The following is a 15480-nucleotide window of genomic DNA, read 5'->3' on the forward strand; positions in this document are numbered from 1 at the left end:
TGGGCGTGCCTTCCTCATTAGCATATTCTGTGCTCATGCCCACATTTCAGATTTATTCCATTTTGGCTGATTTGCTTTACTGGCCAGTTATACTTATTACCATTAAAAAAATTTTTCTGTTGTTGAAAAGTGATATTTGCTCAAATGAGACAAGTTGGGGGGGTGGGGGGGTTTGGGAGGTGGTGGGATGCGCTGGGGGTTTGAGATGGAAATGCTATAAAATTGGGTTGTGATGATCGTTGTACAACTATAAAAGTAATAAAATTCACTGAGTAAAAAAATCAAAAAGAAAAGTAGTATTTGCTAATATCTGTTATTTATCTGTCAAACATTGATTAAGGGCCTACTGTGTGCCAGGCAATGGGCATATCATGGTGAACAAACCCTTGTTCTCCTAGAGCCTGCCCTCTAGTGAGGGGAGATAAATAAACGAAATCCAGTGTCCCCAGAGCTGGTGAAGGCTGATGGGGGGATGGGGTGGGAATAATAAAGCAAAAAGGAGAAAAGGCAGTTCCGGGGGTGTCAGGAAATGCTTCCCTGTGGGGTTGACATCTGAAAAAAAAACCTGATGTGGGAAGGGCAGGAGGCATGCAGCTGTGACGAGCAGATACCTTCCAGTGGGCAGAGAAGGGTAAAAGGCCTTAAGACAGAACTTGTGCTTGGCAGGTTAGAGAACATCCAGTGTCCAGAGTTACCCGAGGGCTATAAGTGTCAGAGATAATGGAAGTCGGATGCTAGCTAAAGTGGTAAGGACACACGTAAATTGGTAATATACCATTGCAATAGGGAACAGAAGCCAAAGGGGAATTGAATTCCACTTTGATTTTCACACAAGTGATTGGGTGTTTTAAAGGGAGAAAGAAGGAGGAAGGAGGGGGTAAGTGGGGGCTCCGTAGAGTCAGGGACCTGAAAAACTACAAAAAGGAGGAAGGAGTTTGGTCCACATGAAATCCATCTGGGTTTGCTAACTGGCTAACTGGCATTTCTGGAAGTTAGGCTTCTACCCTCCCGTAGAGTCAAGGAGACAGAGTCTCTATCCTTAGGTGCTGGCTGGAACAGACAGTAAGTCTTCTGGCAGCCTTGAGCTTTCTCAGGCAGGCACTTTTAAGGGGTTAGGGTCATCCTTGGCATGTGACTTTTGAGCTGGTAGAAGTGGTACTCGTGTTTGTCTGAGTCTTTGCAGGCCAAAGTGGAGGCCTAGTTGAGAAAAGGCTCAGAGCAGCTTGACTGGAGTTTGGTCAAGGAGAGAATCTTTTTTAGGGTTGGGAATTGTAGGAGTAGAAACCAGCAAGAAAGGGGTGATGAAGGATGGGGCATGCTGTAAGTCTTTGTCAGCAGGAAACTACTGGAGATTTTGGGACAGTAGAGTGGAATGCTCTGTTTCAATATTGTAACACAATGTGTTGACTGCTCTGAGAATTGTCTGAAGGGGACAAGGGAAGAAACAGGAGACCAGTTAGGAGGATATCGCAATATCTAGGCTGGAGATGCTGTGGCGTCACAGAAATGCTTGGAAGGTCACAGTCACAGTGCAAGGCATGAGGGAGGGTTGACTGTGTGCAAAGGTTGAAGGGCGAGTCAAAGGACTGGCTGAGGATTAAAGAGATCTTTAAAGAGAGTCAAGCATCTCTCCCAGAGTCTTGGCCAAGGTTACCGAATCCTTGCTCTGTGCCAGACTCTGTCTCAAGCACTTTGTATGCATTGTCTCACTCATTTAATCATCAAACAGTAGCATGAGCTGGGTGTAAAGACCTTCCCCATTCTACAGAGTTGAAGTGACTTACCAAGGTCATGTCAGAGAATCTGTGACAGAGTGGGGGGTGGGGGGGAGGCAGGACTGTGTGACTTCAGTGCCCTAGAATTTCATCACTGCTCTCCTTTGAAGAGCCAAGGAGAATATAAAATGGAGAGAGCTCATTCTCAAGTTGGCTTGGCTTTTTCAGCCACCTCCTTCCGGTTTAACTCAGCTTCCCAATCCTTGAGAACAGGGTGGGAATGATTCTGATGTTATACTTCAGTTTGTAGACTTTTTATTCCAAAGATGCCTCTAGTTAAAAACAATACAGCATGCTTGCCTCAGGGGTTTTTTTATTCCTTCATAAGAGTGAGATCCCAATTCCCCAGTACATTCTCTATTTTTCTGTTTCCCCTGTTGATGAAACCATACCCTCTCATTTCCTTAAATTTTCTTTTTCATGAGATAAAAGTCCTGACCTAATCCTGATAGAATGACTTCATCATGAGATCAATGTTTCCAAATATTATCTAGATAGGAACTTCTAGGACTCAGATCACTGAAGTCTACTTTCTTAATATGACTCTGTATCCTCACTGAGCTTAGGTGATGTTTTGAACTACATTTCACAATTCCTCAGCTGTTTTTACATGGAGCATTCACCTCCTCAGACTCTTACTCAACAGCATACTTGTTAAGAGCCTGTGTTCTGGAGTTAAATTACCTGCAGTTGAGTCCTTACTCCACAATTCTTTGTTGTGTGATATTGGGTGAGTTCCTCCATCTCTCTGTGTATATGTTTCCTCCTTTATAAAGTGATGACGAATAATTTTGATATCAGAGGGTAGTGTGAAGATTAAATGAGTTAACACATGTAAAGTCCCTTAGAACTTGAGGCTAATAAATGCTTAAGAAAAAGTACTGGCTTTAAAATGATAATACTATTATTATATTCTTATTCTCATCATCATCATATAACACAACCATGGCTAAAATGCACTTCACCTCTCAGTGTTGGAGTTTATTGAAGAAGCTCAACTGGAGACCAGTTAAATTGAAGTTGCCTCCCTCAAGAGTTTAAATATGTTTTTCATCCAGATACTGATATACCATTTGCACATGCATCTTAGACAACTACTAAAAACATATGATTTTAAATTAGGATTTACCAAAAATTCCAAAACTGTGACTAATTGCAATTTAGATTTAATTGCTGTCAGTTCCGACCAAGAGTTGCAAAGGGCTTTCCCAAATCTACCCCTAACATTTACGTGCCTAGGGAAGGAGCCCAACTGGAGGACACATACCATTCACTTACATATTTAAAAGAGAGCACACCCTGGACTGTGAAGCCTGTTTCATGGGATGGTGCTCCCTCTTGGACTCTGAGCAAGGTATGGGATCATTGGACTGGCACCTCATGTTTCCTCTTTGCTCTGTAGGCTAAAAGACCACATGCCTTCTGTCTCTGAAACCAGAGTAACGTCAGAAAGCATGTCTATAAGCAATAAGTACTTTAAGGGCCAAGGAAACAATGTAATGGTTTCCAGCAGCTACTGTGGTACAATCCCTTGCATTAACAGGTCTGCACAGCCCAACATCATACCTTGAGACACAGATCTAGAAAGAGAACATCTTCCTGCAGACCCTAGAGGAGTCCTATCCACTTGAAATGTCTAGAAATAAACTACAAATGGCTTTTGGAACCAGTGGTGTAGGTCTCTCCCCAACCCATCCAGTGGACTTTCTCCTTCCTTTATCCCTAACTTTATGTTCCTAGGATGGCCCTTTTCAAGAATGAGGGAGAGAAAGACAGGAGTATAAGAACATGGGACAAAGGCAGACATGAAAATTCCCCTCACCCTTCACAGGTCTAAGACTTCCTTTGTCTTTCCATCTCTCAATGATGGGAAATCTTTTCATTGAAAAATGTGCTCCCCTCTTCCATCTCCAGGATAGACTTATGTTTTCTTGCCTTGGCATTGCTTCTTTCTGCAAAGAGATTTAATTAAGTTGTAATTACAAAGGGCAAGAACTAACTGCCCCTTTGCATACAATATGCTCTACAGATTCCAAGAGTAAAGAAAAACCTAATTTGTAAATGAAAAAGAGAGAAGGGCTCCGTTAACACACCCCAACCCTTTGGCAAAAAGTAGCTTCATTACTTTTCAACTGCTCCTTTTAGGTCTTTGTGATAAAACCTCTTTGTCAACAAGATCTTGGGGGGCATGGAATTACCTTCAATGCAACATAATTTGCCTCATTTTGTGTGTGTGTGTGTGTGAGAGAGAGAGAGAGAGAGAGAGAGAGAGACAGAGACAGAGACAGAGAGAGAGAGAAAGAGAGGAGGGGATAGAGTGAGAGAGAATCCTCTTTGTTTATAAGAGTTTTTATGGTGGGATGGGAGATAGGGTAGGGGATTATAAGTAATATTTTATCCTTTTTAGTTTAATACTTGAGAAAAATGAATGAGAACCTCAGCATTGCTAAGGAGGCTGGCAAATGAGTTTTTTTCCCTCTGTTTTTCTGCTAATATCTCTGGTTCCTATTCTTATATAGGATTGTGATAAGTAGGAGTAGGAAATCAATTCATAGGATAAAAAGGCACGGTCCAGTTATTTCCTCTTTTAGTTATTTGCATCTCCCTTCTATTGTGGTCCAGTGAAAGGTGATATTTATGGACACTTAAAAGAGGAGAGTCAGCATCCCAATCACAAAGAACCTGATGCCCAGTGATGTATTCAGTATTATTTTGCAAATTTCCTCTATGAAAGCTGATAAGTAAGCAGTAGAATTGAAAAAATGAAATCCTCTATTGACTTCAGATTCCAACTTTGTCTCAACTGCTGACAAAACACAATCAATCTTTTAATTATTCAGTGATGAAATCCCAATAAAGATCATACGCTTTTGCAACAAATTTATTCACTTATTTTTTACTGTATTTTTATAGCCTCTGAAAACAAAAGCTCTTGCAGGCAGTTTCAGTTGATAGAAACTATTCGGTTTTTTCTTTGATAAAAATGATGTTAAGCCCATATGTAGGAGACAGTTTTAAAAATTCAGTGAGTATACTCATGACTAAAATTCTCTGAAGTATGATGTATACTTATCCGACTTCCTCATGTTTCAGGTCAGATCTGCATTGTTTCTGTCCACAGGCTGGTGTGAGACATACAGAAGAAAAAGTAAGATACATTTTATTTCTTAGTGATCTTTAAACTAATATTATACATATCAGACATGAATAAACTGTATTTCTGAGTGACTGAAGAGATTATATTTTAGGCATTTTATACATGTAATCACTAGACCCGCACAATGTTTCATAAAATGTCTGTTTAATTTTTTAATTTTTGTTTTTGAGACAATTAGTGCTAAAAATACCTAGATCAGAGCCTATATAACTGTATAACTTACTTTTCCCAGTGTGTTGCTTGAATGAATTCTAACTAAAACCATTGTTTCCCTGGGTATATATTCACTGAAGACTGAGAGAAAGGAGACCAGTGCCCTGACAGTCATTTACATCTTGTCTCCCAGCTTCCACCCCGCCGGCCTCCGTGATATGAAGGCATAGACTCTGGGAGCGCACTTTGGCCCTGCCTGCTGTCCCTGTTAGCCCCTGTGCAGGCCTTGCCAAAGGCTGACGACAGGGAGAGTTGATAGGACTGGAGAATGAAGGAGGGGCTAGATCTTTCCCCTCGCTTTCCTGTTGCTTCAACATTGTTCTAACAGGAGTTCCCGTCGTGGCGCAGTGGTTAACGAATCTGACTAGGAACCATGAGGTTGTGGGTTCGGTCCCTGCCCTTGCTCAGTGGGTTAACGATCCGGCGTTGCCATGAACTGTGGTGTAGGTTGCAGGCGTGGCTCGGATCCCGCGTTGCTGTGGCTCTGGCGTAGGCCAGTGGCTACAGCTCCGATTCAACCCCTAACCTGGGAACCTCCATATGCCAAGGGAGCGGCCCAAAGAAATAGCAAAAAAACAAAACAAAACATTGTTCTAACAATGCAGTTGTTTCCGGTCCCAGCTTCACTTGCCACTTACAGAATCAGCCTGACTGACTCCCTTTCTAGAGGTTGAGCAGCAGATCAAAGGTGGTTCCGCATTGAAGGTCTAAGTTTCCAGGTCCTGATACCCACAACCACTTCCTTTTATTCCCCAAGTTATTTTCTTTGAGTTAATCAACTCCGTGCTCTTTTTGGTGGTGGTGGTGTTCTTTAAACATTCCAGCACCAATAGAGAATTCCTTATTTTAAATTATGGACACTGTCATAGAGCAAGGTTTCATATTCCTGACAATGTAGTGGTACTAGTAATCATACAAATTATTAATCTTTCTGTCTGAAAAAAATTTTACTACAGAGAATTTAAAAAATATTATTAACATAAAGAAAATAAAACATTAATATAATTAATATTATATATATACAGTTGATTCTCATTATTTGGGGTAGTTATGTTCTATAAAGTCACCCTGAACACTTGGTGAATGTGAAATCATTGTTTCTAGAGAAAACAGAGGCTTAGGTTCCTGCCAGACTCTGGTCTTGACATTTTAGTCAGTCAATCAATACATAACATTTTTTTATGTGTGTTTCTGTTTAAAACATCTTATTTTATATATAGTTTATTCATTAACATTTCACTCATGACCCAGAGTACTCTTGCCTAAAGGAAGCTTATCTGACACATGTGGTCTTCCCATAAGCCTTCTTGCACTTTGGATCACTAGTCTGTACTTCAGCAATATGCTGCAAGTATTGCCAATAAATAAATAAATAGAAAATATTTTCCAGAATCGTGTTTATTATGTGATATGCCAGGCTTTTCACTGTGTTGTTTACTTGATCACACAACCTTCAGAAAAGGTAGCACTATTTGCATGAATGCTCATGGGTTAAATAAGTGGTGAAGCAGGGGTTTGATGAAGGTTTACCTATCATCTAAACTCATTTTCTTGCTGGTATAAGACATGATATAATTATACACACGGACTTAATTATGACAATATAATTATTAATGTGCATATAATACTAACACAAAAGACAGATATGGCTATGTAATTCATTTTAAATCAGAAACACATCTTTTTCACTTCCAATCTCATTCTTGTGGTTGTTGGCAGAATTCAGTTTCTTCCAGGTTGCTGGCCTGAAACCTCTCCCAGTTCCTTGCCACGTGGGCCTGACCCAGGGGCAAATTATAACATGGCGGATGGCACCCTGCAGGGTGAGGGAGCAAGAGAGCATGAGAGGGTCTTACTGCAAGCTATCCTGGAAGGCATATTCTATCATTTTCGTCCATAATAAATTCATCAGAGAGGAGTCCTAGAGGAGGGTTCATAGTTCCAGCCACATTCACAGGTGATTGCAGGAAAGCACAGATACCAGGAGGTGGGGTCACTGAAGGCCATCTTCCAGGCTGCCTACCATAAACACTAATAATGTAAAACATAAAACACACTTCTTAATAATTCAAGAGTTGCAGGAGGAAAAAAAAAAGGAAATCGCTGAAGTATTTAGAAAGCAACATGAATAGTTTTATATTAAAAAACTTGTAAATGCAGCTATAAAAGTATTTAGAGTGAAATTTGAAGGTTAAATTCTTTGGAAAAAAAACATTAAAAAGGTTAAAAAAAATAAGCCAATACAAATAAATTTCTCACATCAAGAATAAACACGACAACAACAACAAAAGAACCAGAAGGGGCTAATGAAAAACAATTTAAAAAAAGATGAAAGAGAAAATAAGCCATACAATCCCTAAAAGAATCAGGCTGGGGTGATTTTACAGATAAGTTTGTCAAAGATGCAGAGAGAAAGATAATCCTTATATTTGCAATAATTCAGAAACTAAATAAGAAGGGAAGCTGCTCCTATTCAACTCATTTTGTGAAACCAATTTTATGGATAAAGATAGAATAATTTATCAATAGATATAAAGGTAAAGATTCTATATGAAATATTAAAAAAACTAAATACAGAAATGCATTAAAAATTGTATTACAAACAAGTGGAATTTAACACAGGGATGGAAATATGGTGAGATATTAGAATGTCTAGAATTGCTAGATTAAGGAAAATATATTAAAACCTCAATACATATAAAAACCATTAGATAAAATCCAATACTATGATAAAAATTTTTAGTCTACTATTGATGGAAAGGGACTTCTTTACTTGGTTAAATTGTTTTTACTAATAGTATAAAGCAAGTAAACATGGAGTTCCCATCATGGCTCAGCTGAAACAAATCTGGCTAGCATCCACGAGGACAGAGGTTTGAGCCCTGGGCTCGCTTAGTGTGCTAAGGATTGAACATTGCTGTGAGCTGTGGTGGAGGTTGAAGACAGGGCTCAGATCTGGCATTGCTGTGCTGTAGGCCAGTGGCCCCTAGCCTGGGAGCCTGCATAAGCTGTGGGTGTGGCCCTAAAAAGACCAAAAAAAAAAAAGTAAACTACTTAAGATTCATCCATTTAAGATCAGAAACAAGACAAGCATAAGTTCTATTAATGCCACTTTTTATTATTATGTTGAGGATCTAGAAAATAATACTAGGAGAAGAAACAGATATTGATATTTGAAAGGAAGAACTGATGTTATCCATAGAGAATATGATTTTTCTATATATAAGATACAAAAACTATTAACATTAGAAAAACTATTAACATTAATAAGGAAGTTCGAGTTTGCTAACTGTAAGTGCATCATAAAAATAATAATATAAAAACCAGAAACCATGCTGTACATCCAGAAAGACAAATTAGTTACGTAGCAGTGAATCTAACAAAATAAAAATTCTAAATTAAGAGAAATTACTCTGTTCTCGAATGGGATGTTTTGGCAGTATAAATTCTTGAATATTATTACATAATATTATGATGTTTATGATGTATATTAGATGTCAGCTAAAATCCCCCCAAAATATATTTTTTTTTGGTTGGATTGGACAAATTGATTTTGCTAAAATATTGGAATGCTTATACATAATAGAGATCCCAAGAGCAGACTCGTGAATATATGTGAACTTGCAACATGACATTGGAATTTAGTACAGAAATGATGGACTATGTTATACATGGCATGAGGACCACTGTGTATCCACATGGGAACAGTGACTAGAAAAAAACACTTTGAAATGGATTATATATAAAACTATGAAAACTAAAACTTTCAAACTTTCAGAAAGTACAGAATAATCTGTTCATAATTTTTGTATAGAGAACACTATCTTGCATATGACATACAAACTATAAATTAAAAAAAAAATCAGTATACGTTTGACTCACTAAAATGATAAACTTCAGTATAACAAGATCACTAATAAAGGAGTGATGCGGAGTTCCTATTGTGGCTCAGCAAAAATGAATCCGACTGGGAGCCATGACATTGTGGGTTCAATCCCTGGCCTCTCTCAGTGGGTTAAAGATCTGGTGTTGCTGTGAGCTGTGGTGTAGTTTGCAGACATGGCTCAGATGCTGCATTGCTGTGGATGTGGTGTAGGCTGGCAGCTGTAGCTCCGAGGTGACTCCTAGCCTGGGAACCTCCTTATGCCACAGGTGCAGTCCTAAAGAGCAAAAAAAAAAAATTAATAAAAGTTGAAAGATACTCCTCACACTGGCCAAAAATATGTGTAACACAAAGCATAAGTTAACAATTAAAAGTCAAGTTTCATGTGGAATATCTGGTTTAAGCAAGAACAAAAACAACAGAAAAAAGAAAAAATCAAAAAGCATGAACATATTGTTCACAGAAGAAATCTGAATGGCCAATCATTGTGGGATAAAATGTTCAACCTTGATAGAAACCAGGAAATTGAAAGATAAATATACTTTCGGGAAACCCCTGCTTGTGACACATGGATATGATGGCAAATATGTCCCCAGAGCAGTGTTTGTAATTGTGGAAAATTGTAAGTTACTTGAATACCTCTCATAATGGATGGAGTAATGCACTCAATTGAAACAAACAAACCAGGCATATATGTACTCACATTACCATCTTAAATAAATGGAATAATACATTTACAGCTTAAATAAATATAGTGTTGACTGGAAATACCCAGATATAGAAAGAAATATACAATGTGGTAAATTTACTTAAATTAGGTAAATGTTTTTCCACAATATCCATATTTATTAAATGTGTTCCCACAAATATCAGTTGAGCACAAAGCCCAGACCCAGAAACAAAGAACTGACCTGCAAACCACAGACCTGTTTGTAAAGAGCTGTAAGGTAATCTTAAACTTTAATTACAACTTTAAATAAAAATAACCAGTTTTCCAAACTCCCCAACCACATACATTTTCATCATCCCTAAAGATGTGGAAATCATACTGGCTCTGTGCATATTTTCCAAGGTAGGTTAGGACACGTGGATGGATGCAACTGACTAGTTTAGTAAAGGAAGTCTACCCAGAAGCTAGAAAGAAAGGCATACACATTTATTCAATTTTCTATTGAATTAATATAGTTGCATAATGCTGATTGTGGAAGCAGATGTATTAAACTGTGAAAGAGGCATGGGCATTACAAATACCAATTCATGTGGGGAGAGGTAAAGAGGACTGGGAACAGGTCTGGGGCCTCTGCTGTGCTCTGACTTTAACGGAGGTGATAATGGTGAGAAGTTTGTTGGATTGTTGGTGTCAGTGACTAAGCTATGCACAGCTCTGCCCTTTCATTTTGTGGCGTCGTCTATCTCAGAAAAGAGAGGATGGGCAATCCTAATGCATTTACTTACTGTTTACTACCTCCTCCCTGGGCCCTTCATTACCAAGAGCTGGGCAGGAATCCACCTTAAAACAGCTCTTCCTCTTCTTAATCATGAACCTAGAGTGAAATAGCTCTCCTGTATTATCTTTGCCTCTACTGTGGAAAGATAATTGTTTCTTCTGTATTCTTCATGACCAAATTTCTTCCCACAACAGGTTGCCAAGCTATTTATTGACATTTCAAAGTTGTTTCTGTTGTCAAAAATATATTTTAGTATTTTTTAAAAGAATTTTCTACACAATTCCTATGGCTAGTTTTAACAAAAGATTTCAGAAAACGTTCCTGAGAGATCATCCATTCACTGGATTATGTTTATATCTGTATAAAAATTTAATTTTCACGGAGGTATGATGGAGAGAGAAAGGTTGAATGGATGAGTAAGTGGGTTGGAGAGAATCATTAGCCTGCTCAGTCCTTGAGTGTCTTTCAGTGTTTGTGGAAGAACAAAATCACAAAGTTGGCTGATATGGGAGTTGCGTCCCCATAACACACTTTGATAAATAGAAATGACCAACTCCACATGACTTAGTTTTGCTGTTAAGCTCCTGATATGTCATTCTATTCCAAGAAGAATGTTTGAGATCTAGCGTTGTGGAGGGAAGCATGAGAAGGTGAGGATGTAGGTCTGAGGTGGGTCAACTTCTGGGTAAGCCCAGGTAGGAAATATTTTAGGACTGTGGGCTGTACTTTATCCTTCCAACCATTAATTTCTGCCATTTTTTACATGAAAGAAGCCATGGACAATATGTAAAGAAGTGGAGGAGGATATACTCCAATAAAACCTTATTTACAAAACAAATTTGTGGGGTATAGTTAGACAGAGCCTAGTGGGAGACTGTATCCAAAATCTTTCAGACCGCCGAAGTGAAATATAGAAGATGGGAGGAAAAGAAGTCAAACAAGGAACCTAAGGAAGTGAATTTTCCTGAGTTAGGGAATACAAGAAGAAAATAAAGAAAATTAGCTTTTAGATTTAAAAAAGGATGTAGGAAAAAACAAAGGCCCTATCCCTAGCTGGCCAAAGGCCCAGGAAGAAAATTATCTGACAATTTTATTTGGGTACTGTGGAGCAATTGATTTCTAGAAAGTCTTATTGAACTTTTACAGGAAGAGAAGCATGTAGAAGTCAAACCAAATTTGTAAACAGAGTTGTGTGAAAGATAAAGGTTTAGTTTTTGGTTATGTAGCAGGGTTATATCTGAGATGAAGCTCAGAGCCATCCTCTTTCCCGCTCAGACCTGGTTCTATTTTCTCAATGTGACCCCTTCAGAGAGCAAAATCAATAATGTCTCTGTCTCAGAATGCCTGGCTGTGATATATTTAAGACCTATCATGACTTTTATAAAAACAGCAATAAATGTCCAGATAAATGAGCCATTCTAAGTATTCTCTTCAACTGGCCAAAGGCAATCTCCAAATGGGTAATTTACCTGCCTAGATCAGAGAATCTATAACCAGTGTTCACTCTGAGGTTTGGTGTGCCCAGAATGGCTTCATCAGGCCAGCCAATTGGCTCAGAAGCAGTTAAAATAAACATTGTATCAAGTTTCTTCTCTTATGTGAATAAATTCAGCCAATATGGCATTTTAATCCTAGGGTGATTTTAGCATTGCGAGACAGTTAAGGATCCCTGAGGGAATGGTGGGAACTTTCTTGTGGCTATGTGGAGTAAGACTATCCAGAATACAGGCAAGTAGTCAGGAAGAGGCAAGTAGAGGAAATGGGGAAAAGAAGAGGAAAAGGAGAAAGAGAGCAAGAGAGAGAGAGAAAGAGCCAATGACCTTGCCTAAGCTCCAGTATTCAGATGGCCCTAAAACTCATTTAGCCCATGGCATTTTAGCTGCATAAACTAACACAAATTATTGAGGCATCATTTACATTATAATATAAAACACACAGACATTGAGTGCATGACTTGATGCATTTTAGAAAATGTATATATTTTTGTAATATTTCAAAACAAAAATATTCCTATAACCCTATAAAATTCCTGCTTGACCCTTTCATGTCAGTTCCCATGTTTCACCCTAGAAGCAACCATTGTTCTGATTTCTGTGTCTCAAATGAGTTTTTTCTAAATTTTTTATTATTATTTCCCCAATACATTTTTTTTCTCCTGTACAGCATGGTGACCCAGTTACACATACACGTATACATTCTTTATTCTCACATTATCATGCTCCATCATAAGTGACTAGACATAGTTCCCAGTGTTACACAGCAGGATCTCATTGCTAATCCATTTCAAAAGCAATAGTTTGCATCTATTAACCCCAAGCTCCCAATCGATCCCACTCCCTCCCACTCCCCCTTGGCAACCACAAGTCCAAGTTCATGATTTTCTTTTCTGTAGAAAGGTTCATTTGTGCCGTATGTTAGATTCCAGATGTGAGTGATATCATATGGTATTTGTCTTTCTCTTTCTGACTTACTTCACTCAGTATGAGAGTCTCTAATTCCATTCATGTTAGATGAGTTTTGACTGTTCTTCAAGTTGATATAGTGGAATTACCGAGTGGGCTCTCTTTCATCGTTTTCTTCCTTCATTCAGCATGTTTTCAAGGCACATCTGTGTTGTTGTAGATAACAGTAGTTAGTTCCTTTTATTGCTGACTTCTAATTTATGGTATCAATATGCTAAGAATTGTTTATACATTCCCCTGTTGATTGATATTGGGTTATTTCTGGATTTTGGATTTTATGAACAAAAGGCTCATTATATAAACATTTTAATACCCTGGTACAAGTTTTTGTGTGTGTGTGTGTGTGGCCATATATTTTAAATTGGGGAGTAAAGTAAATACCTAGTAGTTCAATTTCTGTTTCTTGGAATAAGTATATAGTTATATTTATTAGAAATTACCATTTTACAAATGTGTTATACCATTTTTTTCTTAATTTTTTTCTGGTAAAATATACATACCATAAAGTGTATTATCTCAAGTGTTTTTTAAGTGTACATTTCAGTGATATTAGATATCATCATAGTGTTGTGCAACCGTCATCACTATACATTTCCAGAACTCTCTTCATTTTGCAAAACAGAAACTTACTCATTAAAACAAATTTGTGATTTAAATTCTAATTTGTCTGATATTAGTATAGTGATATCCTGCTCTCTTTTGGTTACTCTTTGCATGGAGTATCATTTTCCATCCTTGCACTTTCCATATATTAGTGTCTTTGTATATAAAGTGAATCTCTTTTAGACAGCGTATAATTGGGTCATGGTATTTTTTTGCATACTGCCAGTCTCTGTCTTTTGATGAGAGAACTTAATCCATTTACATTTAAGGTAATTATTGATAAGTGTGGACTTCTATTATTCCATTATTTATTTTCTGTATACCTTATAGTTCTTTTGCCTTTCATTTCCTGTACTAGGAGCTGAAATTTACTGCCCAAGTCTTCCCCTGATAGTTTCAAGCCTTCAAGAGAATCCAGAGTTCCAAAATAGTTACATCAGATATGTTCTGTGAGTGTGATTGTTGTCTGGGTAGGGAGATAGATTCCTGGTATTCCAACATCTTTGCAGGATCCTTTTCCCCCTAATGTATATATTTTTTGTTTTGGGAAGTGCCCACTGCATACAAAAGTTCCTGGGCCAGGGATCCAAACCACACTTTGGGTGTGACCTGAGCCACAAGAGGGACAACACTGGATCCTTAACCCAGTAAGCCACCAGGGAGCTTCCCTAACATGCATTTTAAATCTCATAGCATCTTTCATATCAACTCCAATGCAAAATGAAATAATTCCTTAATGTTATGAATTATTCACTCTATAAGTTCTCTAGATGGATACATGTTCTTGCATAAATTCATAGAGCAGGGACATCTGAGGGTCAGAAATATAGACAGGGAAATCAGGTAAATAGGTATGATTGGTAAGTACCTCCATGTTTACCTCTCCAATATATTCGGTATTGGAGTATAGCTGACTTACAAAGATGTGTTAATTTCAGGTGTACAGCAAAGTAAATCAGTTATACCTATATGTATATCTATTCCTTTTCAGATTCTTTTCCCATATAGGTTATTACACAGTATCGAGTAGACTACCCTCTACTATAGAGGAGGTCCTTGTTACTTATTTTAATTTTTTTTCAATTTTTTAAATATTTTATTTTATTGGAGTATAGTTGATATGCAATGTTGTATTAGTTTCAGGTGTACAGCAAAGGGAAGCAGTCATACATATAAATATATCTATTCTTTTCGTTTCATATAGATTAGTACAAACTACTGAATAGATTTTCCTGTGCTATACAGTTTGTTCTTGATAATCTTCTATCTTAAACAGTAGTGTGTATAGATTATTCCCATCCTCCCAATTCCTTCCTCTCTCCCCACAATGGTTTTACCTACAGTAACTGTAAGATAGGTTTTGGAATCTGAAAGTTTATTTTTTTTAAATAAGTCCTTTTGTATCATTTTTATCAGATTCCACATAAGTGAATATATTTGTCTTTTTCTTTCTGACTTACCTCACTCAGTATGATAATCTCTAGGTAACATAGAGATCTCTAGGTAACATACCATGTTATTACAAATGGCATTATTTCATTTTTTTTATTATTTAATAACATTCCATTGTCTATGTATCACATCTTCTTTATCCATTTCTCTGTCAATGGATATTTAAATTGCTTCCATATCTTGGCTATTGTAAATAGCACTGCAGTAAACACTGGGGTGCATGTGTTTTTTCAAATTACAGAGTTTTCTCTGGGTATATGCCCAGGAGTAGAATTGCTGGATCATACGACAGTTCTTTATTTAGTATTTTAAGGACCCTCCATACTGTCCTCCAATTTATGTTCAACAACAGTTCAGTAGGGTTCCCTTTTCTCCATACTCTAGCTTTTATTGTTTATATATTTTTTTATGATAGTCATTCTGATTGGTGTGAGGTGATACCTCATTGTAGCTTTGACTTCCCTTGTCTAATAATTTGTGATGTTGA

The sequence above is a fragment of the Phacochoerus africanus genome, chromosome 9 (assembly GCF_016906955.1).
Source record: "Phacochoerus africanus isolate WHEZ1 chromosome 9, ROS_Pafr_v1, whole genome shotgun sequence".
In the NCBI taxonomy this organism is placed as follows: domain Eukaryota; kingdom Metazoa; phylum Chordata; class Mammalia; order Artiodactyla; family Suidae; genus Phacochoerus; species Phacochoerus africanus.